The 26416-nt window shown below is 34.3% G+C and overlaps 1 long non-coding RNA gene across 1 annotated transcript; it reads left to right on the top strand.

Annotated features, from left to right (window-relative positions):
* Positions 1 to 17099: 17099 nt before the first annotated feature.
* On the top strand, positions 17100 to 18409 carry LOC111904385 (uncharacterized). Its single transcript, XR_006185854.2, has 3 exons — positions 17100 to 17322; positions 17407 to 17646; positions 17896 to 18409. It is a non-coding gene; the product is annotated as an uncharacterized LOC111904385 (long non-coding RNA).
* The last annotated feature ends 8007 nt before the right edge of the window (positions 18410 to 26416 follow it).

The raw sequence follows: 26416 nt of genomic DNA, 5'->3' as shown, positions 1-26416 counted from the left end.
AAACCGAGAGCGTTCATAAAAAGAACGTCTAAATCTGATTTCGTACGAGAAAGTTATGATTTTTCGAAATTTCGACTTAGCAGTATACAGCCCGAATACTCGAATTGAGATCGAGCGGTTTTTTGCCGAAACAATCTACACGAGAATCGAAGATCTCGTCGATAGTAGTCCAACAGTGAAAAGACAGACGAAAACGGACGTCAGATGAAGAAGTTATGAATTTATAACGGAGTTTTCCTGTCCCGACCTAATAAAAAAATATAATAAAAATAAAGTCGAATTCAGCCGACGGAGTCTAAACGAAAGTTGTAGAGCATAGTGTCACCTACGCGTGGATATAAAGAACATCGAAAACGGAACTCGTATGAGGAAGATACAAATTTTTGAAGTTTATTAAATAATTAAAATATTTAATTTAAATATAAAATCCGATATTATCCGAAGGGGGGGAGTCATGAGACTTATCCGAGTTACGCCCAGTGTAATCCCAGTTTCAGCCCCTATAAAAGGGATGCGAGGGTAGTCGAGTTCTTTCCACCTTTCCTCTTCTCTCTCTCCCGTTTTACCTCGTTTTCCTGCAAGAAATATCCCGAAACCCCAGTATCATTCCCGAGACCGAAGCAAGTCCCGAAGCCCCGAAGATCCTGAGAAATAAAGTTTCCGAGCCGAAGCTCTACCCGTGTGAAGCCCGGGTTTGGAGGAAACATCCTGATTTTATCGAAAAAGATTATTTTAAGAGATGAGGTGTTGTGCGATCATCGTCTTATCAAGTGAGTGTATAGTTACTTTCTTCTAACACATAAATATAAAGAATTAGCTATGAAATACGTGCTATGTGTTATATATTATTTGTCTATTTGAGATGGGCTTGGAATTGATGTTTTTATACGGGTGTTAAATGATTTAAACTGTGTTTGTATTTATATCTACAAAAATGTTGTGTAGAACATAGGTAAATGGAATAGTTGGTGACGATGCGACTTCATGCCTATATAGTAAGCCTTGGTGACGATGCGACTTCGTGCCCGTTGATTAAGCCTTGGTGACAATGCGACATCGTGCCTATTGAGTAAGCCTTGGTGACGATGCGACTTCGTGCCTATTGAGTAAGCTTTGGTGACGATGCGACTTCGTGCCTATTTGATAAACCTTGGTGACGATGTGACTTCATGCCTTTTGAGTAAAGCTTGGTGACTATGGAGTTAGCGCATGATAGCTATGGATTTAGTATCTGATAGATAAACTTTGGCAGCAATGGACTTCGTGCCAATTCCTTAGGTAAATCCTTAGGAATGAATGAATGAAGGATAGTTTATTCTTAGGGTAAAACCTTAAGAAATAGAGAAGATAATGGGGATGGGTAATTGGGTTGATTGCTTTATGATTAAATATAATAATTATATTATTGTGGGTTGAAAACCCTATATGCTCACCAGGTTCCCAAGCCTGACCCACTCAGTTTTCTTTGCATTACAGGTAATGGCACAAGAGTATAAGTTGGTGGACTTGGCAACGGATTTTGGATTATAGATCAGTAGTTATGAATAACTGTTGGAAGGTCTATTTTATATTGTTTAGGCTTTTGGTCTGTATCCGAACATGACATCTCGAGATTTTGTTATTTAATGAAAATACATTTCTTTAAAGAAATGCTTTGATAAATTTTTATCATATTTTGTTTTGGGAACAAATTCTGCAACTCTTTTAAATCAAAGGATTACTCAGATTTTATAAAACAAAGCATAAACAAATCGGTCTTTTATGGGCGTGAAATTGGGGATGTCACATATCAATCCAAAACAATTCATACAATAATGCAAGAACTACAACATTTTATAAATCAGAAAATATCGGATTTTCTGGGAAAATACTATTAATCACTACCTCCTTCTTATAACAATATAACACAAGGAAATTTGAATCTTTTATTTGTACATGATTTTACAATGGAAATCACACATACATTTATAGATAATCATTACATCTTTTTCAGAGAATTTTATAGAAAATATCGGATTTTCTGGGTTATGCGTCTAATAAATAAAATTTCAATAAAATATGCTTATGAACTCACCAACGTCGTATATGTTGACCATTTTCAAAATAACTTGTATTCTCAGGTAATCGATAACCTGAAGAACCGTCAAGAGTATTTTGGGGTTTCTTTTTATGCAAATGTCAATCATCGTACAATTTATGCTATTAAAATATGTAATGTACAACAATGTACTTGTTGTGAATAATGACGGTTGTATTATGTAATGCTGGTGATGATTGTGTTATGTTTCATGTATATCTACTATGATGATATTTCAATTTATAGACACACGAGCCCCCAGACGGTTCTGCCGTCTGGTTCGGGAGTGTGACAGATTGGTATCAGAGCATTGTTTATAGTGAACTGGCATATCTAACCATACATTATATGCAACTATAAATACAATGGGACTAGAACACTCTGAATAAAGTGCATACACTAAAACAATAACATTAAAAGTCTCTAAGTGAAATGGAACACTATGGTTAAACCCGGGTAGTTATGTAGTTATATTGGGGGTAAATATAGCTTGATCAACTATATTTTTTCAAATTTAATCGACATGTGTTTGGGGGTAATTATGGCGGGAAGTTGACCTAGAAACTCACCTCATATTCAAAACTTCTCATGAATTCAAACATAAATAATTAAAATATTATAGGAATAATCTAAAATCATTTACTTATACACCTTCATGCAGACATTATGGTTGGTTTTCACCACCCCGGGGATCCTTATTTTTCCAATCGGGGAAATAACGGGTGGCTGGAAGAACCAGAAGAAGAGGAAGAACCAGAAGAAGAGCATGAAGAGGAGCCCGTAGGAGGACCGACAGAACCATTGGCCGACTCGGACGAGGAGAAGGTAAAGGGCAGTGACTCAGATAACTCGGACACAGGGTCCGAAGTCATCAACCCTCCGTATATGGCCAGGGTGCCCCCATACTGAATGGGACCCTATAGACCTACGCCCCCGTGGGCGCACGAAATCTGGAGATGGAGCCTCCAGCAAGGGGTGCGGCCCCCGTTTGGTATGAACCGGGATTTCTACGATCTAAGTCACAGTGGACCCGCTGATAGAGCCTTACCTCTGGTAGTAAGAAGGACTCGTGACATCAGCGAGCAGGCATAGGCGACTGTTGGTCAAATAGTGGTCATGAGAGCTGCAACGGAGCGTACGGAGAGGATGACGCATGAGGTAGTCAGAGACTATCAGATGCGTCAGGCAGCTTTGGGATCCCAGCTTCGAGACGTCGAACACCACCTGGCTAGCCTTCAAGGCGCATCCACCTCATCGTCAGCACCACCAGATCCACCCTGCCGCGACTAGCACTTGTTCATGTGCTCCCATTATGATTTCCTTCTTTATGTTTTGCTTTATGTACTATCGACCATATGTTTAAGTGATTACACTACTCATAGGGTCGTCATGCTGCCGGATTGTATGTTTCTCCATGTACTGTATGCCTTTTGGTAAATTTTCATGTATTAAAAACAATTATTATTAATGGGGATGCTCTATGATTTATCATGATGTTGTTAGTTGCTATGTGTTTTTTTTTCTTGTTTTATGTTAATACATGGAATCACTTAAATGCACACTCGATACGCCGCGTCTATGGAATTCTAAACTCGGAATACGATATGTACTCAACATCTTTCTAATTCCTTGACAGAAAGATGCCTCATAGACCTAACCGTGGGAACAATGCAACACCAACCCCGCCTGAATTAAACTCAATTGCATTCCAAGCAGCAGTGCCCGTTGCGGTCACTGCAACACTTGCGCAGATTCACAACGGAAACAACGGGGAAGGCAACAGGCAGGGAACCGGAAGCACAAATCAAGGAACAAACCAAGGAACCGTAAGAAGTTGCACCTACAAGGATTTCACAAACGCCAAGGCTAGAACCTTCAATGGAACAGGAGGCGTAATAGCCCTGAAGGGATGGATTGGGAAAATGGAATTAGTTTTTGAAATTTGCAGGCGTCCAGATGGATGCAAGATCAAGTTTGCAGCCTGCACATTCATTGATCAAGCTCTCTCCTGGTAGAATGGCCACGTAGAGGCCATGAGACTCCTAGTGGCGAATGCAATGCCATGGGAAGAACTTAAGGAGATGTTGTTAGCTGAATACTGTCCAAGAGGCGAAATTCAGAAGATGGAACAAAAGTTGTGGAATCTCACGGTTCAAAACTCCGATATAGACGCATACATATCTAGGTTTAGTGAGTTATCTCTCTTGTGTCCTGGAATGATTACCCCTGAAGGGAAAAGAATTGAGAGGTTTATCTGGGGAATAACCGCACCTATCCAAGGGAATGTCATTGTGGTGAACCCTGAGATGTATTATAGTTTAAAAAGGCTGGCCAAGAAACTGTATGATCACGGTAACAGAAAGGGTGCCAAAATAGGAGAAGTGGAGATTAAGAAAGAAGGTGAGAACAAGAAAGGGAAGAACAAAAATCAGAAGGGAAAACAAAAGTCGGAATCATCTAAGAAACAACAAACGGTGACTATTCATGCTGCTACTCAAGCTACCAAACACCACATGCTCCAACCTCATCCATGCAAACTAACCCGAAGCAGTACTTAGGAAATCTCCCCAAATGTAACAAATGCAACTGCCATCATCATGGGGAATGTCGAGAAATGATTTGCACAAGGTGCAACCAGAAACGTCATACAACAAAGTACTGTAGGGCTCAGCTTTAACAGACCGGACACCAAACAACAACAACAACAACAACCGCAACAACAACAATAAAAACAATGCCAATGTTGGGGCCAGTCATATCTGTTATGGATGTGGGAGAACCGGGCACCTCAGGCACAATTTTCCTAATGTTAACAATCAAGGAGTTGAAGGACCAGGAAGAGTTTTGACTTTGGGACAAGGTGAAGCAGTTCGGGACCCTACAGTTGTCACCGGTATGTTGCTACTTAACAACACATATGCATGCATCTTATTCGATAGTGGGGTAGAACGAAGTTTCATGAGTAACAAGTTCATACATTTACTAAATCAACGACCTCAGAAGCTAAATGAAACTTTCACGATGGAAATGGCTAATGGGAAGACTGAATCAACTAAAGATATGATGCATGTTAACATTAAACAACCACACTTTCCAAATAGAATTGATGCCGGTAAATATTAGGAGTTTTGATATGATAATTGGCATGGATTGGTTAAGCCCCCATCATGCTAATATTATGTGTCACGAGAAGGCTGTCCGCCTTCATCTTTCTAATTACGAAACCCTAATAATCTACGAAGATAAACCCGACACAAACCTTCGCCTTATCTCGTGTGTCAAGGAACAAAAGTGTCTACATAAGAAGAGCTACACATTCCTTGATTATGCGGTGGATAAAACCAAAGAGGAAGTGAACATTCAAAACATTCCAGTGGCATGTGACTTCCCGGATGTGTTCCAAGAAGATCTTTTGAGAATATCCCCAGAAAGACAAGTCAAATTCTGAATCGACCTAGTGCCTAGAGCCACTCCGATCGCCAAATCACACTATAGGTTGGCTCCCGCTGAAATGCAAAAATTATCAAGCCAACTGAGTGAACTCCTGGATAAAGGATTCATAAGACCAAGCTTCTCTCCATGGGGAGCTCCAGTTCCTTTCGTTAAAAAGAAAGATAGATCCTTAAGGATGTGCATTGACTATAGGGAACTAATAAGCTCACCATCAAAAACTTGTATCCACTTCCACAAATCGATGATCTATTTGACCAACTTCAAGGGGCTAGTTACTTTTCGAAGATAGATCTGATATCCGGTTATCATCAACTCAAAGTTCGAGATGAGGGCATTCCTAAGACTGCCTTCCGAACCCGCTACGGTCATTATGAATTTTTCGTGATGCTCTTTGGTCTAACAAATGCCCCCGCTGCATTTATGGACCTCATGAATCGAGTCTGCCGCCCAGTCCTTGACAATTTCGTGATTTTTTTCATCGACGATATTCTCGTATACTCTCGAAGCGAAGAAGAGCATACCAACACCTCCGACAGATCTTAGAGACCCTGCGGTCTGAAAAGCTGTATGCAAAACTCTCCAAATGTGAGTTTTGGCTCCGCAGTGTAAATTTCTTGGGTCATGTTGTCAGCAAGGAAGGAATTCATGTAGATCCTTCCAAGGTCAAAGCCATTGAAGGTTGGGCAATTCCGACAACACCAACAAAAATTCGCCAATTCTTGGGTCTTGCAGGCTACTACCGAAGGTTCGTTCAAAACTTCTCCAAGATAGCCAAACCTCTCACCACATTGACACAAAAAGGCGTACCTTTCAACTGGACTGAGAAGCAAGAGATTGCCTTCCAAACCTTGGAGCAAGCCCTCTGTAGCGCAGCAGTGCTATCCTTACCGGAGGGAACTCAAGACTTCATAGTCTACTGTGATGCTTTGAATCAAGGCTTAGGTTGTGTCCTTATGCAACGCGGGAAGGTAATTGTGTATGCGTCCAGGCAACTAAAAACTCATGAAGTATATTACACCACTCATGATCTTGAGCTGGGAGCTGTGGTCTTCGCCTTGAAGATTTGGAGGCACTACCTTTATGATACCAAGTGCACCATTTTCACCAATCATAAAAGCCTTTAACACATTTTAAATCAAAAGGAACTAAACATGATCCAGCGGAGATGGGTCGACCTGCTAAATGATTACGAGTGTGAGATCAAATACCACCCAGGCAAGGCTAACATGGTAGCAGATGCCTTGAGTTGAAAAGAGTATTCAAGTCGTTGTGTGAAGACTCTATCAATCACCATTCAACCTCATCTAACCTCACAGATCAAGGAAGCCCAATTGGACGCATTGAAACCGGAGAATGTCACTAGCGAATCACTACGGGGCATGGATAAGGGGTTTGAAATTAAACAGGACGGAACTCACTACTTCATGAACATAATCTGGGTTCCTAAGATTGGGGGATTCAGAGAAGTAGTCATGCATAAAGCCTATAAGACTCGATACTCTATTCATCTTGGGTCAGATAAGATGCATATGGATATCAAACAACATTATTGGTGGCCAAATATAAAGACAGAGATAGCCACATACGCGGGCAAGTGTCTTACATGCACCAAAGTGAAAGTGGAATACCAAAAGCCCTCGAGATTATTGCAACAGCCAGTGATACCCAAATAGAAATGGGAAAGGATTACTATGGACGTTGTGACGAAATTACCAAAGACAGTAGACAGATTGGATGCTATCTGGGTAATCGTCGATAGGTTAACAAAATCCGCTCATTTCCTACCAATAAAAGAATCCTACAAGATGGAAAAGCTGACCCGAATCTACATCAAGGAGATTGTGAGACACCATGGAGTGCCAGTGTCTATTATCTCGGATCGAGATAGTAGGTTCACTTCAAGATTTTGGCAATCTCTCCAAAAGGCAATGGGAACACATCTAGATATGAGCACTGCCTACCACCCACAGACGGATGGTCAGAGCGAACGTACCATACAGACATTCAAGGATATGCTCCGAGCTTGCGTGATTGATTTCGGAAAGTCATGGGATGCCCACTTGCATTTGCTCGAATTCTCATATAACAAACAGTTATCACACGAGCATCAAGGTTGCTCCTTTCGAGGCTCTCTATGGTCGTAAATGTAGATCACCTCTATGCTGGGCCAAGGTGGGTGACACCCAACTAGTAAAAGGGCAATCGCCAGCCAGTGCTCTCACTGGAGCATAAATCATCCGTGAGACGACCGAAAGTATAATCCAAATCAAAGCTCGACTTCAAGCATCGCGAGACCGACAGAAAAGCTATGCTGACAAGCGGCGAAAGCCAGTATAATTTTAAGTCGGAGATCGAGTGTTATTGAAGGTCTCTCCCTGGAAAGGAATGATCCACTTTGGGAAACGGGGAAAACTGAACCAACGATACATTGGACCGTTCGAGATTCTTGCCCTGATTTGTCTAGTGGCTTACAAGTTGCAGCTACCTGCTGAGCTCAGCAACGTACACCCCGTGTTCCACATCTCGAATTTGAAGAAGTGCCTATCGGATGAAACTTTTACCATTCCTCTAGAAGAGATCGAGATCAACAAGAATCTTCTGTTCACCGAAGAGCCAGTCGAGGTATTGGATAAGCAAGTAAAGCGTACAAAGCAAATCCGCATTCCGATTGTGAAGGTTCGATGGGATGCCAAGCGTGGACCGGAATTCACATCGGAACACAAAGATCAAATGAAGTAGAAGTGCTCTCACTTATTCTCTCCTTCGTAGTCCTAGTTTCCAAAAGAATTTCGGGACGAAATTCCCTCTAACGAGGGGATGATATCACAACTAGCATTTTAGCCAGGAAATTTTGTGATCATGTAAACGTCATCTATGATAAAATTGTAACTCTAACTTGATACCATGCACTATTTTCATTCTATGACAACAAACTTAATCAAAATTCACAAGTGAAGTTCAAAACTCTACAAAGTATCCAAATAGTCAATAATGAGTTGAAAACCCTACAAATCCCAGTTCAAGCTTATTATGGACTAGGGTTTTCTTATTGGGCCTAATGGGCCAATAAGCCTTCAATTCGACTATTTTGGGCCTAAACATCCTAATTGGGTTCTAATTGGACCCGAATTCATAAATCTATAACATTTGAAACCATTTGGGCCTAGAATGATTCATTCTAACCCTAATGCGCCTTATTGGGATATAAATGAATTAAGTAGCCCTAATGGGCCATAAACTCCATTTCTTTTATTCAAAAGGGCCGTCAACCATCCTAAGGGGCCAACGGGCCGAAAAATATTATTGGGCCTATGAAATTCAAGCAAAGCCAAGAATTAAAGCCCAAAGTCATTTTACCTTCATCCCTTGAGCCCATTCTCGGCCCAATGAGTAAAAAAAAGAAACAAACTGATATTAAGAGAATTAAGTAGCATTAGACACCTCTTTATTGCATGGTGGATCTCCATGCACATTACTTCACTCCCTCTCTCTCTCTCTTCTCTCTTCTTCTTCTCGGCCGAACCTCACCCTCACCACCTCATTTTCTTTCAAAAATCTTTCAAGAACACTCTCTCTAGAAAACCTCATCTATTCTCCAAATTTTTGAAGATCTATAGTTGTTTCAAGAAGGTTTCCACCAAAAATCATCTTTCTTTGGTAAGTCCCTACATATCCCAGTTATATAAATTCATTCTTATGTTAAGAACACTCCCTCTAAACATTTTTGGTGATCACACTCTTAGAAAACCCCATAAGCTCGAGATCTATCCAAGGAAGGCTTGCTAGAGCCTAAATCTCTTCCATTTCTTCTTCAAAACCGAGAACAACAAGCAAAGGTGAGTTCATACCCCCTTGTTTTGGTTTTTACATGTTTTTGGGGGAGAATACAAGTAAAATGTGTAGATCTATGTATTTTATGCATGTTATGTGTGATTTTCTTGGTTTATGTTGTGTTTGTGTGATAAAACTCGATGGATCTATAAAACTTTAACAAAAATGGGTGAGATTCATAAACTAAAACACGCTATACATCATACTACAAAGATAAAAGTGTTATACATGCTTAAGTTATGAAAAATAAAGCACAAATCTTGTATAAGGATCATTTTTGACAAATAAGCAAAAGATTGGGACAAAAGGGACACCTACGGTTTTATAAGGACCAAAAGGGTCACATTTGCTTAAAAGTGAGTTTTTATAACAATCATACCTTCCAAAGGGTCAAAAGTGTAAAATTGTGCATTATGCGCCTTAATGTGGGCCTTACGACCTTTTGGGCTCAAATTGCAAAAATAACAATTTTTATGGATCAAAATGTATTGAAATAAAAACTTGAGCCAAAAATGAAAAACCACGAGATTAATGGCTGAAAATGACCCTTATTTCAAAATTGGGCCAAAAATGTTAATTTCATAAAAATTGGGCCGGAAATGTCATTTTATTTCAAAATTGGTTCAAAAATGTTAATTTCATAAAAATTGGGCCAAAAATGTCATTTTACTTGAAATAAGGGCTAAAAATGTAATTTTCTGTAAAGATGGGCTGAAAATGTCAATATATGTATTTTTGGGCTAAACCCGTCAGATACTAAACATTTGGGGAAAAAATGTAAATTTTTATAAAATAATGTGCTAAAATGTTATTTTAATTAAAATAAACAAGAAATGACATTTTATGTAAAAATAAGCTTTTAAATGTTCAACTTAGTTCTTAAGGGAACTAGAGTGAAACTTTTACTAAACACGAGCTCAAATTATAGAATTTTGACGTAACGAACGAAAAATATCGTTATAACAAAACACTATATCTTTATAACATTATGGATAAATGTTTTGACGAAATGAACTATACTATAAGAAACAAACGAAATACAACAACGGTACGAACATTCAGCTTAATACTTCTTATACATGCTTATTGGGCCTTCGTGATCCGTTTGCATGTTTGATGGGCCCAATATATTCAATTCATGTGTATTGGGCCTTAGTGACCCAATTACATGCTTAACGGGCCTAAATTATCCTTTACATGTTATTGGCCTAAGTGGCCCATTTACATGATAATTGGGCCTGAATCATTGGTTATATGCTTAATGGGCCTTAAGAGTCCTCTTGCACACCTAACAAACCTTGAAACAATTTACACGTCTAATGGGCCACAATTGTCATTTTTCATCTTTGTTGGGCTTTATCATTTCACATTCATATATCATCTGATGTTTGTAAAACTAAAAACATATAACGTTATAAATATTCATGTGGAAACATTTGGGATCTAGTAGGACTTGTCGGTTGACATCAATAAGTGTATGGCCGTAGCCTATAGTTATAATTAAAGTCTCCTGGAGGGAGAGCGAGTGTTTGTGTATAGATCTATACGGGGGTGACTCCCTCACACCTGAGTTGTTCGCTACAGTTAGACTAGGCCAGTCTAGGGTGACAAACCCTTGATCAAATACTGACATCTGGAAGATGCCAAGGCAGACAAATTAGTCATTATCATGAATTGTTATAACGACTCACATAGAGATCCAATACCATCTTTTCATCTCGGAAAACAAACTCTTCAATCGTATCAATCCAAAACAATTCATACAATAATGCAAGAACTACAACATTTTATAAATCAGAAAGTATCGGATTTTCTGGGGAAATAGTGTTAATCACTACCTCCTTCTTATAACAGATATAACTCAAGGAAATTTGAATCTTTCATTTATACATGATTTTACAATGAAAATCACACATACATTTATACTTAATCATTACATCTTTTTAAGAGAATTTTACAGAAAATATCGGATTTTCTGGGTTATGCGTCCAATACAAAAATTTTCAACTCACCAACATTATATATGTTGACCATTTTCAAAATAACTTGTATTCTCGAGTAATCGATAACCTGAAGAACCACCAAGAGTATTTTGGGATTCCTTTTATGCAAATGTCAATCATTGTACAATTTATGCTATTAAAATATGTAATGTTAAACAATATACTTAATGTGAACAATGTCGGTTGTATTATGAAATGTTGGTGATGATTGTGTTATCTTTCATGTATATCCATTGTGATGATATTTCAATTTATAGTCACACGAGTCCCCGGATGTTTCTGCCGTCTGATTCGAGGGTGTCACATATATGAAAAATATGAAATCAAAACCACATACAAAATCAAACATCAAAAGCATATATGAAATCAAAGGTCACATTCAAAAGCTTAAGAAGCCTCAAAATCAAACCTAAATTCGAATCCACATATGAATCCTCCAATGAAATACAATCTAGATCTCGTCTCCTAATTGAATTCGTGATTAGAAATTCATATATTGTTGCGATACTAGTTGTCTTCGAACGATAGGAGATAGATCTATGTGCATGAATCTTTGATTAACTCTTGAATGATTTTGAGTTTTAGATCACTTCCAATTAACCTCATATGAAACTTCAAAAACATTAGGTGAAGAAATCTAATCAAAATCCGGTCATCCTAGGTTAAGCTTTTAGCGGCGTTGGATGTGGTTTCCAATGGTGATTAAATTCGATTTCAAGCATGACTATTGATTATGGTGGCGCTGATGAAACAACGTCGATAGATTTCAAGAGGTGGTTATGGTGATGCTTTATGGAACGGAGACACTATTGGGAAGGGAGTGAAATGGAGCAGCACACACGTTAGGTAATATGTATTTATTGATTTTATTATTTAATTTATAATTAATACTAAATAATAATAATAAAATATATAGTAAGGGTAATATGATAATTGTATGTCTAATCAGGACCAAAGACGCAACAAAAACATATCATAGAGACCATCCGATTTAAAAAAGGAATTATGAGTCAACCATATAAATTACCCCAAATTACAAAGAACATTCGTATAATATATCCGTTAAAAATATGGAAGAAAGAGTAAGCAATTTGGTAATGGCCGGAAGGCGTCAAATTAAGAATATATTTCATACTTTCATTCGAAGTATGCAAGGACTTCATGAACGTGTTAACTGTTAACATATATTTAAAGAAACTGACCCAACCAAGGTCTACTTTCATGATTATTAAGTACGTTATGATATGAATATAACATTTTTTAATTGTTTAGAAACAATTTGCTTGATATGAGTTAAAGCCGATATTTATTTGTGACTTGTCATATTAATAGGTAAGATATATATATAAGTATGGGTGTTACTAATTAAAAGTATCATTTTCATATATATATATATATATATATATATATATATATATATATATATATATATATATATATATATATATATATATATATATATATATATATATATATATATATATATATATATATATATATATATATATATATATATATATATATATATATATATATATATAGAGGTGGGTTCAATTGAGAAAATAAAAAAGGTTGAGAATGGAGGCAAACTTGTATTTCATTGGAGGATTCATATGTGGTGATTTAGTTTAAGAACGGTGGCAAACTTGTAAATATCGTAATAACCTTCAATCTCAAATACGTAACTATAGAGAATTCGATAACTGTTCGTTCATCATCAAAATTTTTCCTCCAACCTTCAATAATCATCCAGATTTCTTCAACTAAACCGGAATTTCTTCGCTGTTCATGAAATTGGAATCGGAGTTCTGGACTTGCAGTCACAGTCGACATTGAGGGACTTGGAATCGATACTCATAGGTTCCCAATCGGATTTTCAGAAATCAAAATCAAAATGAGAAATCGATCAGAGATAGGATGTCGCATCTGAAGTCGAAATCGGAAGTATATGATGATCTGGAATTGATAACTTGATGTTTTTAACATTTTTAAAATAGTTAACTTATTTGCACTCCAACTGTTTGATGAAATGCATAAACTAAATCACCACGTTATATTCACATATGAATATGTTTTCTCACCTGAATCAGTATATGATTATTAAAAACACAAAACAAATATGCAAGTCTGTATGTTATTCATATGTGAATAACATATAAAAATTATATATATTTGTCAAAATACATTTAATATTCATAAGTGAATATACCTTGTAATATTCATATGTGAATATACTGTGTAATATTCATAAGTGATTATATCATCTAATATTCACAAGTGAATATACTCTGTAATATTCACATGTGATATACCATCTAATACTATGTAATATTCACATATGAAATATCATTTAATACTCATAAGTAAATATACCATCTAATATTCATAAGTGAATATACTATGTTAATATTCACAAGTGAATTCATCGTCCAATATTAAAATATGAATATACTATGTTTATTATATGTTATATTCATATATGAATGATACTTAAATTGTAAAAAAAAAAATCATACTTTTTATTCATAAGTGAATAACGAATGTACTGTAATAAAACCCGATGCATTGTTATTCATTTATGAATAACGATAGCTGAAAATATAAAAAAAAAATAAATTTTTTATTTTATCTTAAAATTATATCAATATGGATGTATATTTGTAGAGAATAAAAAATCATGAATTTTGGTATATTTAAAATCATTTTTTTGATAAAAATAGCTTATAAAAATAAAAAAAAAAAAACAAAAAAACTATGTTTTTGTATATATTAAGGTAATGATCAGCATAGTTTAAGGAAATATGTTATGTTGGAAAACACATGTGCATTCGTTTCCCATTTCCGCCGGTACGTTGGAGGCTTTTGCGGCAAAAATAAATGATTGGCTGAGAATGATTCCCCCATTCTCAACCTTTTTTTTTCAATTGAACCCTCCCCTATATATATATATATATATATATATATATATATATATATATATATATATATATATATATATATATATATATATATAGGGTAAAGTGAATATACCTAACAACCTTATTTAAGCTTAGGTACCTAACCTCATCAAACTACGTAATTTTGCATAAAATTTTCATTGCAATCATCCAAGGTTCTTAAACTTCATCCCTAAACTTGATTTACTTCAAAAAAATTTGGAAATTCATCATTATATTTCTCCTACATCCTTTCATTTGTAGCGGTATGATATGAAGCCCATCAGGTGGTATTTGATAGAAAGACGTGATGTAAAAGAAAGATATTGGTGAAAGTCCATAATACTACATCGGTTTGTATCATATTTACATTGTAATTGCCTAAGGTTCTTAAACTTCAACCCCATAACTTGATTACTTCTAAAATCTTTGGACTTTCACCAATATCTTTCTTTTACATCACGTCTTTCTATCGAATACCACCTGATGGGCTTCATATCCTACCGCTACAAATGAAAGGATGTAGGAGAAATATAATTATGAATTTCCAAATTTTTTTGAAGTAAATCAAGTTTAGGGATGAAGTTTAAGAACCTTGGATGATTGCAATGAAAATTTAATGCAAAATTACGTAGTTTGATGCGGTTAGGTACCTAAGCTTATATAAGGTTGTTAGGTATATTCACTTTACCCATATTTGTAAAGTGAATATACCTAACAACCATATATAAGCTTAGGTACCTAACTCCATAATACTACATCGGTTTGTATCATATTTATATTGTAATTGCCTAAGGTTCTTAAACTTCAACCACATAACTTGATTACTTCCAAAATCATTGGACTTTCAATAATATCTTTCTTTTACATTACGTCTTTCTATCGAATACCACCTGATGAGCTTCATATCCTACCGCTAAAAATGAAAGAATGTTAGAGAAATATAATGATGAATTTCCAAAAAAAATTATGTAAATCAAGTTTAGAGATGAAGTTTAAGAACCTTGGATGATTGCAATGAAAATTTAATGCAAAATTACGTAGTTTGATGAGGTTAGGTACCTAAGCTTATATAAGGTTGTTAGGTATATTTCACTTTACCCATATATATATATATATATATATATATATATATATATATATATATATATATATATATATATATATATATATATATATATATATATATATATATTAAAAAGGGACCAAAGTAAGGAATAGTGAACTGCTTGATCTTTTGGCAGAAATGGTCCTTCATCTATTGTTGTCTATCTTCTTTTGTTTTTTTTCCCGTTTTTGTGTTCTGGGCAGTTTATGCCATTTTATGTTCTTTTTTTTTTTTTTTTTTTTTTTTTTTTTTTAAATCTGACATGATACCGTACGCGGCTTCCTCCCTTTGATTCCACCGCTAATCTAAACCAATAGAGATTTGATTGGTGTCGATCAGTTGGCTCTCCCAACAAAAGCCCTCATCCTCTCGAATCCTTCCATCAAAGTCGACTGCTCCACCGCCCATGCTCCAGCGATCGCAAATCCTTTTCTCTCCTCGCTCTCTTGAGTCTCCGTGAACCCTAAATCCATACCACCACCATCTCCATGATACGCTTCGACCGCCACCGCCATCTCCAGGGCTTTTACTTCCCGATCCTTCCACCGTCTTCCTTATCTATGTTCCAAATTCCACCGTCTCCCCCAATCCTTTTCGTCTCCACCTTTTGTCCCTTCTTCTTCACCACCGATCCAGACTGCTTGACACACTCCACCTATTACCGGTGGTGGCGTCTTAGAATTGCAGTCTTTTTCCATTTCACAACCTCGAATCTAATGAAGTCCATCCGTTCTCCTCCGCTTCCTCCACGAATACAATTGTGCTTCAAAGTGTTTTCTGCTTCTTTCTTTCTGCAAACAGTGACGAAGAGGAGTTTACATGGCGGACGTTGTTCTTGGAAAATAAGTCGTAAGAAGAGAGAGATACTCCACTAGCTTCATCTCTAGATTCTTATTAAAATTGAGAAAAATACTTCTCCGATTAATGAAAAAAACCATAAATCGACACGAAGGGTTTGATTTTGTCGCTTCGTCTCCTGGTTGTTGGTAAAATTATGTTGCTTTTTTTTTTGTTCTTTGTTCGCATTTTCTTTTATGTTGGATTAATTGCTTCTATTTGCAGTTCCAAAGGAGATCAGGGTAAAGATCGAAGAAAATTTCAGTTCATGACCGATCAGAGCTGGACAAAATGACTTCTTCTCTATGACTCTTCTGACGCTCTTTCAAGTTAGGGCATCTCCAACCTACCCCCATACTCCATTTCATCCCCCATTTCTCCCCCTATTCTTCTTCAACCCTACCCCATTTCCACCTCCATTTTTGGAGATATGAATAGTATTCCCCCATATATGGGGGAATACTATTCATATCTCCAAAAATGGAGGTGAAGTTTGGTTGTCAATTTTAGTCCTTCTCATTTTTATTTTATACATTTATAGTTTATTTTATCTACTAATTATAATTTAAATGCAATATTTAATATTCATAATATCATGTTGTATACTAATTTATATTAATTAATCATAAATATAGAGTTTAATTAGTAGAGGGGTGTATTTGACAATATATATAAGTTATAAAAATGAAATATTTTAGGAATATACTTTTTGGGGTAAAAAATGGGGAAGAAAATGGAGTAGGGTTGCAGATAAAACACTATTTACTCCATTTATGGAGGAAAAAATGGAGATGTGTTGGAGATGGTCTTAGTGTTTTGCTTAACAGGATAGTAATGGTTGTTTGTAAGTAATTCTTCAGAATACCTTTTGAAAATCAACAACAGGGGAGTCATGATTCACGATAAACTCTTGATTTTCCATCAATGGAAAACCCATTTTCCATTTCTGTGGAACTTCAACTTCCAGTGAATACATTGTCGTTCATGTTGGCTGTCTTGCCAAAATCAACCCTTTTGCTCCTCTTGACAAAGTGTGTGTCCTCAGTTGTGGGATCTCTAGTTGTGGGATCTTTATAGGTACAAAAACAAATTATAATCAACATTCTCCGCCTACAATTCCATTTGGTATTTTCTTGACTCAAATAATCTTCCCGTTTTCAGGTCTTGGTGCTACTCTTAACGTTGCAAAACCTAAAAAAGGCTCATCTGTTGCCATTTTTGGATTCGGAGTTGTAGTGCTTGCTGTGACTTTTCTAGAACTTCTAACTTTCTCAAAAAAGACTCATTCATGGCAAAAAAAAAAAAAAAAGCTACTGCTTTGTTTGTGATCAGAAGGTGCGAGAATTGCAGGTGCTTCAAGGATGGTTGGTGTTGATCTCAATGCCAACAGACTTGAGCTTAGTAAGATTTTGCTGCCTAAAAATATGAATAAAAACAGTTAGATAAATGGTGAATCTCATATATTTGTGTGATTTCAACATCAAAGAAATTTGGGGTTACAGAGTTTGTGAACCCTAAAGACTACAAGAAACTAGTATAGGAAGTGACTGCAGAGATGTCTAATGGAGGAGTTGACAGGGAGTGTAGAATGCAAGTCATGGAAAACATGTGGTAGTTATTTCATTTTTTATATTTTTATAAAATCTGCAGCATGGTGGTAGACACAAAGAAGAAGGAGGTGGTGGATAGGAAGTCAATGGATCTTATATGGTGGAGGCAGACTCACCGGCATAGGCTTTGGCGGAGATGGTGTCGCAGGAGATGGGTATGGCTGAAATCCAAGAAGAAGGCTTCGGCGGAGCGGAGCCGGTCTCATTTATGGTATCTTTCTCTAACTTTCACCCCCAAACTCAATATCACTGAAACATTTATGGAGGAACAGCAAGGGAGGGAAAAAATCGTGAAGGATAGTAGGTGAAAGAATGAGGTGGGGTTAATAGAGTACGTGAAGCGGTCGGCAGTAGTGGTCTTGGAAACGATCGACTTTGAAGAGGTTTTTGATTGGAAGCAGAAGCGGATTCATGTTTAAGTTTTTTAAATAATTTATCTTTCTTGAAAAAAATGCAAAAATTAAATTATGTTATCTTATTAGAATTACCATTTTTTATTGTCCGCAACGTTATTTTACTCTTCGTTACTTTTGAATCTTACTTTTTTTGTTTTCCTTTGAATATAACTTATTAACAGTTTTGTAACTAAACTATCCCTATATATAGTTTTTTGTTCATATTTCAGTTTTGCTATAAGACCAATCTGCCCCTGTCCTCTAATATGCCATAACCCAGTAAAATGAGATAGAGTATGCAGTTTTTTATGTGTAAATCGAATGCATTTTTTTTGTTAAAATTGACAGATTTTAACAGTAAAAAAATACATATAATTGTTTTATGGTTATTTTATCGTTAACAGTTTTGTAACTAAACTACCCCTATGTACACTTTTTTTTGTTCATATTTTAATTTTGCTGAAAGACCAGTCTGCCCCTGCACTCAAACATGTCTGAGTGTAGTAAAATGGGACAGTGTTTGGAGTTTTTTTTTTATGTTCAAGTTGAATGCAAACTTCTTTTTTTTTAATTAAAATCGACTGATTTTATCAATAAAAAAGTATTTTTTTTATCATTAATAGTTCGTGACTGACCTGCCCTTATGTGATGTTTTTTTGTTCAAATTGAATGCAAAGTTTTTTTTTGGTTAAAATTGACTGATTTTAATAGTACAAAAATACATACATATATATATACATACATACATATATATATATATATATATATATATATATATATATATATATATATATATATATATATATATTGACTAAACTACCACTGTATAGTTTTGTGTTCATATTTCAATTTTGCTAATAGACCAATGTACCCCTAAAGTAAAATGAGATAGTGTATGCAGTTTTTTTATGTTCAACTTTGGCTTTTACTTCACTTTTTATATGAACTTGAGTTCATAAATTTGAGTCATTTATCATTTCTATTTTTATACATGATCAAATTCTGATTTCCACATCTCTCTATTGATTAATATGTTATTTGTATTTGTGTAACAGAAATCATATTAGTACAATTATAAATCCTTGCCCTTCTTTTGTATTGCCTGTTATTATGTACTTTTTGTCTACATTATCATGATTTGCAGTCGTCTATTGCGTTTGTGCTTTTCAATTGTATTCAATCAAAAGAAGTGATAATATGTGACATGGATTGTATGTGTTTTTTGGGTTATCGTTTTGTCTATTTTTCAAGGTGTGCACATTTCCCTTTCCCTCATCTGTTTTGTTTTTTTTTGTGCTTTCTGATCTCTTATGTAATTTGCGTTTTTTGTTTTTTTTTTTTTGGGGGAGTTGGGTGTCATCACTTTCATGTAGATTCGTATATTGGATCACAGGGGTTATAAGATGTGATAGGGATTTTTGCATGTTGTTGATATTGCCATTTTCTCATTTGTTATGTATCTTTTGTGTGCTTTGTTGTTATGTAATATATTTAGTTGTTTTCCTGCTAAAGTTTGGGTTCCATATATTGTGGTTGTATTTTCTTAGTGTATTACTTACTTGCTGTGTGCTCTTTATAAGAATTATATGCAACTGCCTATTATGTTAAAAGAATTACCTCATGACAATGTTCAAAGTATAAGCAGTTAGTCCATGAGAGAGGATCGACCTAACAAAAAATCTCACATCCGACCTCGCAAAGCGGGGTCACACACCTAGTTATCAAATTATGGAATATAGATGTATTATTCCACTTACAAAAAAGGTTACATGAAAACAATACGGAGGGTCCGTATAAAATTACCCAATAATTACTTGTCATAAACTTATGTAAACATATAACCATTACGGTAAATCATGTGGAGTTCACTTTTTTTTTTTTTTTTTCTTATAGTATCTACAACCCACTTTCATTTCCATTTTCCCCTCATTTTTACCCAATTTTTTACTCAATTTTTGAAGAAAAAAATGGGAATGGATTGGAGATGGTCTTAAAATACTCGTCCAATTTATCTGCTCCCATGCCGTATGCAAACTGATGAATTGCGATTGTGTATTTTTGAATTTGAAAAAATCTTTTCTGCCTCTAGCACCCCGCTTCAATTAGAAATATTGAAATCGGTCTTCCATATCGCCAACAATACGTAAAAATAACTCTTTCCTCGTCTGAAACCGAGTCGAAACATTTCAACGAACACAACACTTTTCGATAAAGTCATAAAGAACTGTTAAATTATGCCTTTTCTTGCGTCATCAATCCAGATGATGAAGATGACGATGCTGATATTGTGGTTGAGTGAGTTTTTTGAGAGAATATGTAGAAATAATTGTCAAAATTATGTTAGATTTGTTTGTTATTTATAGAGTGGTAAATGTATTAAAAGATATTTTTTCCATATGATTTAAGAAGAAGGAAGATATATTTTTTTTTTGAACCAGACGTCGAAAGCGGAAAAGAAAGAAAAAAATCGGAGCCTCCCCTTGCTCTGATCCCGCACCAGCCAAATCGCACCACCCCCTGTGTAGTATAGTTGGGTGCGGCTCTGGCTCCTGCAATCCTATCCCGCACCACACCTCTTGGCCTTATCTTTACCGCATCTTTTATATATTAGTATATTACAATAGCATGTGAATATCGGATAAAAGTGCATAAAAGTGAGCTTCACAAAAACCACAACAGAATGCGAACGTGACTAATTGTGTAAACGTGACCGATAAGCGATTCAGAAAGGGGAATGCATACTTTACGTCTCTATCAATTTCTTTTGTATTGTCTTTACGAAATTCCAAAGTACATGTTTAAAATAAGTTTTTAACATCATTTTAGATTTTTTTTTGAACCAGCAAATGAAATATATATATTAAAAAAAGGGGCCCCAGCAAGATGCTAGGAAAAACATATAATGAAAAATTTAACCAGATGTAATGAAAACAAGATGAATTACAACCCAATAAAAGGGTTTAAACACCATTCAGACCTTCTAATTGCTTTCGTTTTGCCTCTATATTTCTCCCAAGTGAACATTGTAGAAATAATAAGATCTACCACTTTAGATGGATGCATCCTTTTGTTGTTAAACAACCGTTCATTCCGTGATTTCCAAATGTTCCAAACAGCTCCATAACAAATTCCTATCAACCTCCTCCTTTTTTTCGGACAATTACCCCAATTTGAAGCAAAATCAAGAACACCATGAATTGAGGAAAAGTTTGTTTGCTGAACATTACACCATTTTAAAATCCAATTCCATATCGTTTGAGCATATGAGCATTGAACCAGCACATGGTCCGCAGATTCCTCTGCATTACCGCATTGACAACAGGTTGTATGATTCACATTGACCCCTCTTGTCGCTAGGGCTTATGTAGTTGGAATCCGACCCTGTTTTGCACGCCAAATAAAAGTATTTACTTTAATCGGGACCTCTTTCACCCATTCAAATCTTCCAATATTTACTGGAATGCAATTGTCCAATTTTTTTCTTAAAGCGTTGACCTGATAGTCTCATGTGGTTGTGAGAGGACATGTCCAATCCACTCCCCCATTTGTTGATTGATTTTTAAGCACCATCCCAAGAGTAATTCCGCATTTATCCAAATCCTTTTGTGAGCATGCGATATTATTCCAAACCCCGGTCAGAGTTTTTAAAGAAAACATGTGGTCCGGTTTGCCCGCCAGATTATGCATACTTGAAATTGCTTTTGCCCAAACCGACTCAGATTCCAATTTGAACCTCCACCACCATTTAATGAGCAAAGCAGTATTGAAAGCCTTTATCGATCCAACTCCAAAAAAAAAAAAAAAAAAAAAAAAAAAAAAAAAAAAACATCGTTTTAGATGTATGAATGTTTTAAAACTTTAAAGTGTAAATGCACGTAAAAAGTAGTTTCCTGTCGACTAAAGTTGGGTTTTAATTCGTATAATCTTATGTAACATTGACTACCAAGGAGCAAAATTGATGAAGACATTTAAGTATGGTTATCTATGTAATATAAATGAGATTATTTTTCCCATATATATATATATATATATATATATATATATATATATATATATATATATATATATATATATATATATATATATATATATATATATATATATATATATATATATATATATATATATATATTAGATGTGTGCCCATGCAAAACAGCGGCGATAAATAGTTTTTTTTGCCTAATAATTTTCTTATGGGAAAATAATTATTAGATTTTGTTATTAGCTAGAAAAATTACCACTTTTAATTAAAATATTTATGTTTAGAACTTATATTTATATATTTGTTGTAAATTAATTTATTTGATGAATTTAATATTTTAAAATTGTTATTTTGCTTCAAATTAATTTTTTAATAACCTTTTTTAAATTAAGTCTTCAAAATTTTGGTAGGTATTAATAGTTTTGTTATGTATAATTGATTTGTACAAAAAAACTTTGTATCTTTTACCTCTTAAAATTCAAGATATGACTAATATGTTATATATATATATATATATATATATATATATATATATATATATATATATATAAATAAAGTCATGCATTAACAACTTAAATACTACATTTATAGTCTAATTAAGCCTATTAGTTCACTCGTTTTGAATTTAATGCAAAACAATTATAAAAACTTGTAGATTCTTACAAATTTATACAACAAAAAAATAAATATATTCATAAGAAAATTAACACCAAAATTTATACATAAATCATTCATATTTTAACATAAGTTATAAAAAATCACAGCAAAACGCAGTTAATTCACAGTTTAAACAGAAAATTCATAGTTTAATGCAGTTAATTCATATTTTTAAACACAAAAATCACAATTTAGTACAAAAAATTCACAAATTAATATAATCAATTTCACAATTTAAATAAATGTTCACAGCTTAATGCAGTTATTTCAAAGTTTAAAATAGAAATATCACAACTTAATACATAAATTTCACAGCTCATTACAATAAATTTATAGTTTAATATAAAAAATATAAATTCACAACCATAATATCATTTTGAAACTCTTAATACAGATAATTCACAGTTTAGTATACAAAATTCACAGCTTAATATAATAAATTCACAATTTAAGAAAAAAAAAGTTATATTTACAACCATATTTTCAAATTAAAACTTCTATTTATACGTTAATATATTGAGACATTTATATGTATTAAATTGTGAATTTAATATATTAAGTCGTGAATAAAATTCACAACATAATACACAATTCACAGTTTAGTATACAAAATTCACAGTTTAATCTAATAAATTCACAATTTAAGACATTTTTTTTATATTTACAACCATATTTTCAAAACTTATATTTATACGTTAATACATGTAGAAATTTCTATGTATTAAATTATGAATTTAATATATTAAGTCGTGAATAAAATTCACAACGTAATACATAAAATTCACAGTTTTATACAATACATTCACAACTCATTTACAAGTATAATCTCATATTTCAGTGTATTAAAAAACTCATTCACAATTTAATACATAAATAAATTATATCATATTTTAGAAGCAAACATAAAAAAATATACATGAATCGTAAAAGATAATAACTTATCTGAAATCAACGAAGAAAATGCTTACTCTGCCATCACCACCAGTATCAACACTGCCAACTATCGTACACTGCAATCAACCATCACCACCACCAACCATCGGTGCCAATATCGCCAATATCATTCCCTTTAAAATTAGATTTGGATAAAAAAAAAATCAGAATTCACAGTTTAATACAACATTTGAAACACTAATTCAAAACTTAATTCAACATTTTAGAAACAAATTTAACACGTAATACATCAAAAAAATACATATTCACAGTTTTAATAAGTTAGACAAATTAATACATAGAAAACACATATTCACAGCTTAATGACTTGACTTACCACATTTCATTGAGGCATTTCATCAAACATTTTGTGTACACCAGATACATCAGATCCATAATCACCATAAAACATCAGATCTAACCAAATATATAAGATTTTCATCATCTCTAAAGTCAGGTGATGTTGTTTGTTTCTCCGGAGAGGTTTGACGGAAAGAACATATTCATATCTTGAGAGAAAAAAAAAATAACCAAATTTCATAGGTCTGACATGAAGAACACAAACCCAAATGTACAACCTGAAGAACATGACACCAAATCTCGTCTGAACTCTTTCAATATTATCGGACCTCACAGTCTAGACATCAGTGGTTGTAGAAATCGCAAATCTGGACTGGAGCTTGTAGATCTAGACAACAATACGGAAGATCTAGTGGTAGATCTAGTGTTCCGGTGACAAAAAGTGTTCGCTCTGAAGGTGGAGGCGAAACTGATGGCAGATCAGTAAGTGAAGGTTCTAGATCTGACCACATATCGAAAGATCTAGACTTGGAACACGATCAACGATGAGAAAAAATCACTAAAATCATTGAGATCTGGTTTGATCTGAGCAAAAAACACAAAAAAAAGTCATAAGAATTATGTCGTCGGAGATGACAGGCGATAGACGGTAGATCTGAAGCGGAAACACCTCGGTGATGTCGTTTTTTGTTGTGGTTCCAGATCTGAAGAGAAAAAACACATGATTGACTTGACATTCCGACGAAGGTTAAGCGGCCGACGACGGTGGTGTCGGCGGTGGTGGTAATAAGGAATGCGTGTTCTTCAAAAATGATGGGAGAGTTTGAAAGAATTTATCATTTAAAAGATAGATCTGATTTAATGGTTCGAATGTTTGTTAATCTTTTTTTGTTCTCATTTGAACCTTACCCCTCTCACTCTGTGTGTGTGTGTGTGTGTATATATATATATATATATATAAGCATTTCTAATATGGAAGTTTTTATTTATAAGTTATTATTATTATATATTGTTGACCAGTCAGTATATGTGTGGTTAATAAACTTTTATGATTATAATTAAAATCTCGTTTTTTAATCATATTTCATTTCATCTTCATAATTATATTTTAGTTTTAAATATTTGTTATAATTCTACTAATTAATAATTTTTTTTATATATTTTAATGACAATTCATTTATTAAATATAAATTTTATATTGATTATATAACATTTAAAACTTTTTTTATTTTTATAACTATGACCTAATAATGTTTTTGTGTATTTTATATATTTAAAATAAAGATCCGATATAAGTGTATTTATATTTGTGACATTTTAGATATAATGTATGTTTAAAACAATCGAGACATAATGTTATCAAACATTCTCGTCTTCCTTAGTTTAACCATTCTAAACTAAGTATAATTTTGAGAATTCTAAAGCATCCAAAGGCTTGTTGTAATTACCACATCAAAACATTTTTTTTGAGTCACATTTAAGTTAAGTTATCCACATAATTGATCAAATCTGCAAAAGTCAATGACGAAATGGGAATCAAATGCCAACAACCTTCTGAGTTGACTCCTAATCAAAATTGCATCTGAAGAAGAGCAAAAAAAGAATGCCCACAATATTTATAAAAGCATCACAAATGGAACACAAAGTTAAATACACATTGGTCCTTAGTACATCATGTTTTTCACGCTTAGGAACTCGGTTTAATTGCTATATTCATGTCAAAATATTCACCATAATAGAAACAAAAGAATTCCATTGTGTAGGAGTATTACTTGTCACTAAAGTTGCATTGTCGAAAAAAACATCAGGAATATCGAAAACACACATTTGTGAACAAAATTCCACGTGTCGCACTCTTCTGCTATGTGTCTCGATGACTCTCCTCATACCACGACGTCGTAAATATGTCACCACACTGTGGTAACTTAAGAACTATCCGTTGAATTTGACTCTCGTTGACTTTCTTGAAATAGCAACGTACTTTCATCTCAACTTCAAACGTCCATAACTTTCTCACACGAACTCTGTTTTTGAAGATTTTTATATCCACAAAATTGTATTTGAAAGATCTACAACATTCCTCAACTGTATTTTTCTAACTAACAATACACAACTTTAAGCAACTCCATGATCATTTAGATATTTGTCTTATCACAATTTTACACCCCTCAGGTTACGAAAATAAGGTATTACAAATCTCTCCTCCTTCAAAAGATTTCATCCATGGAATCTATTGTAGGTCTGTATCATGGATCTAAGGTATGTTAACCCCTTTGCATAGCTTATACCCCACC

Source organism: Lactuca sativa, chromosome 8, assembly GCF_002870075.4.
Source record: "Lactuca sativa cultivar Salinas chromosome 8, Lsat_Salinas_v11, whole genome shotgun sequence".
Taxonomy (NCBI): domain Eukaryota; kingdom Viridiplantae; phylum Streptophyta; class Magnoliopsida; order Asterales; family Asteraceae; genus Lactuca; species Lactuca sativa.
This window is presented reverse-complemented; position numbering and strand designations above follow the sequence as displayed.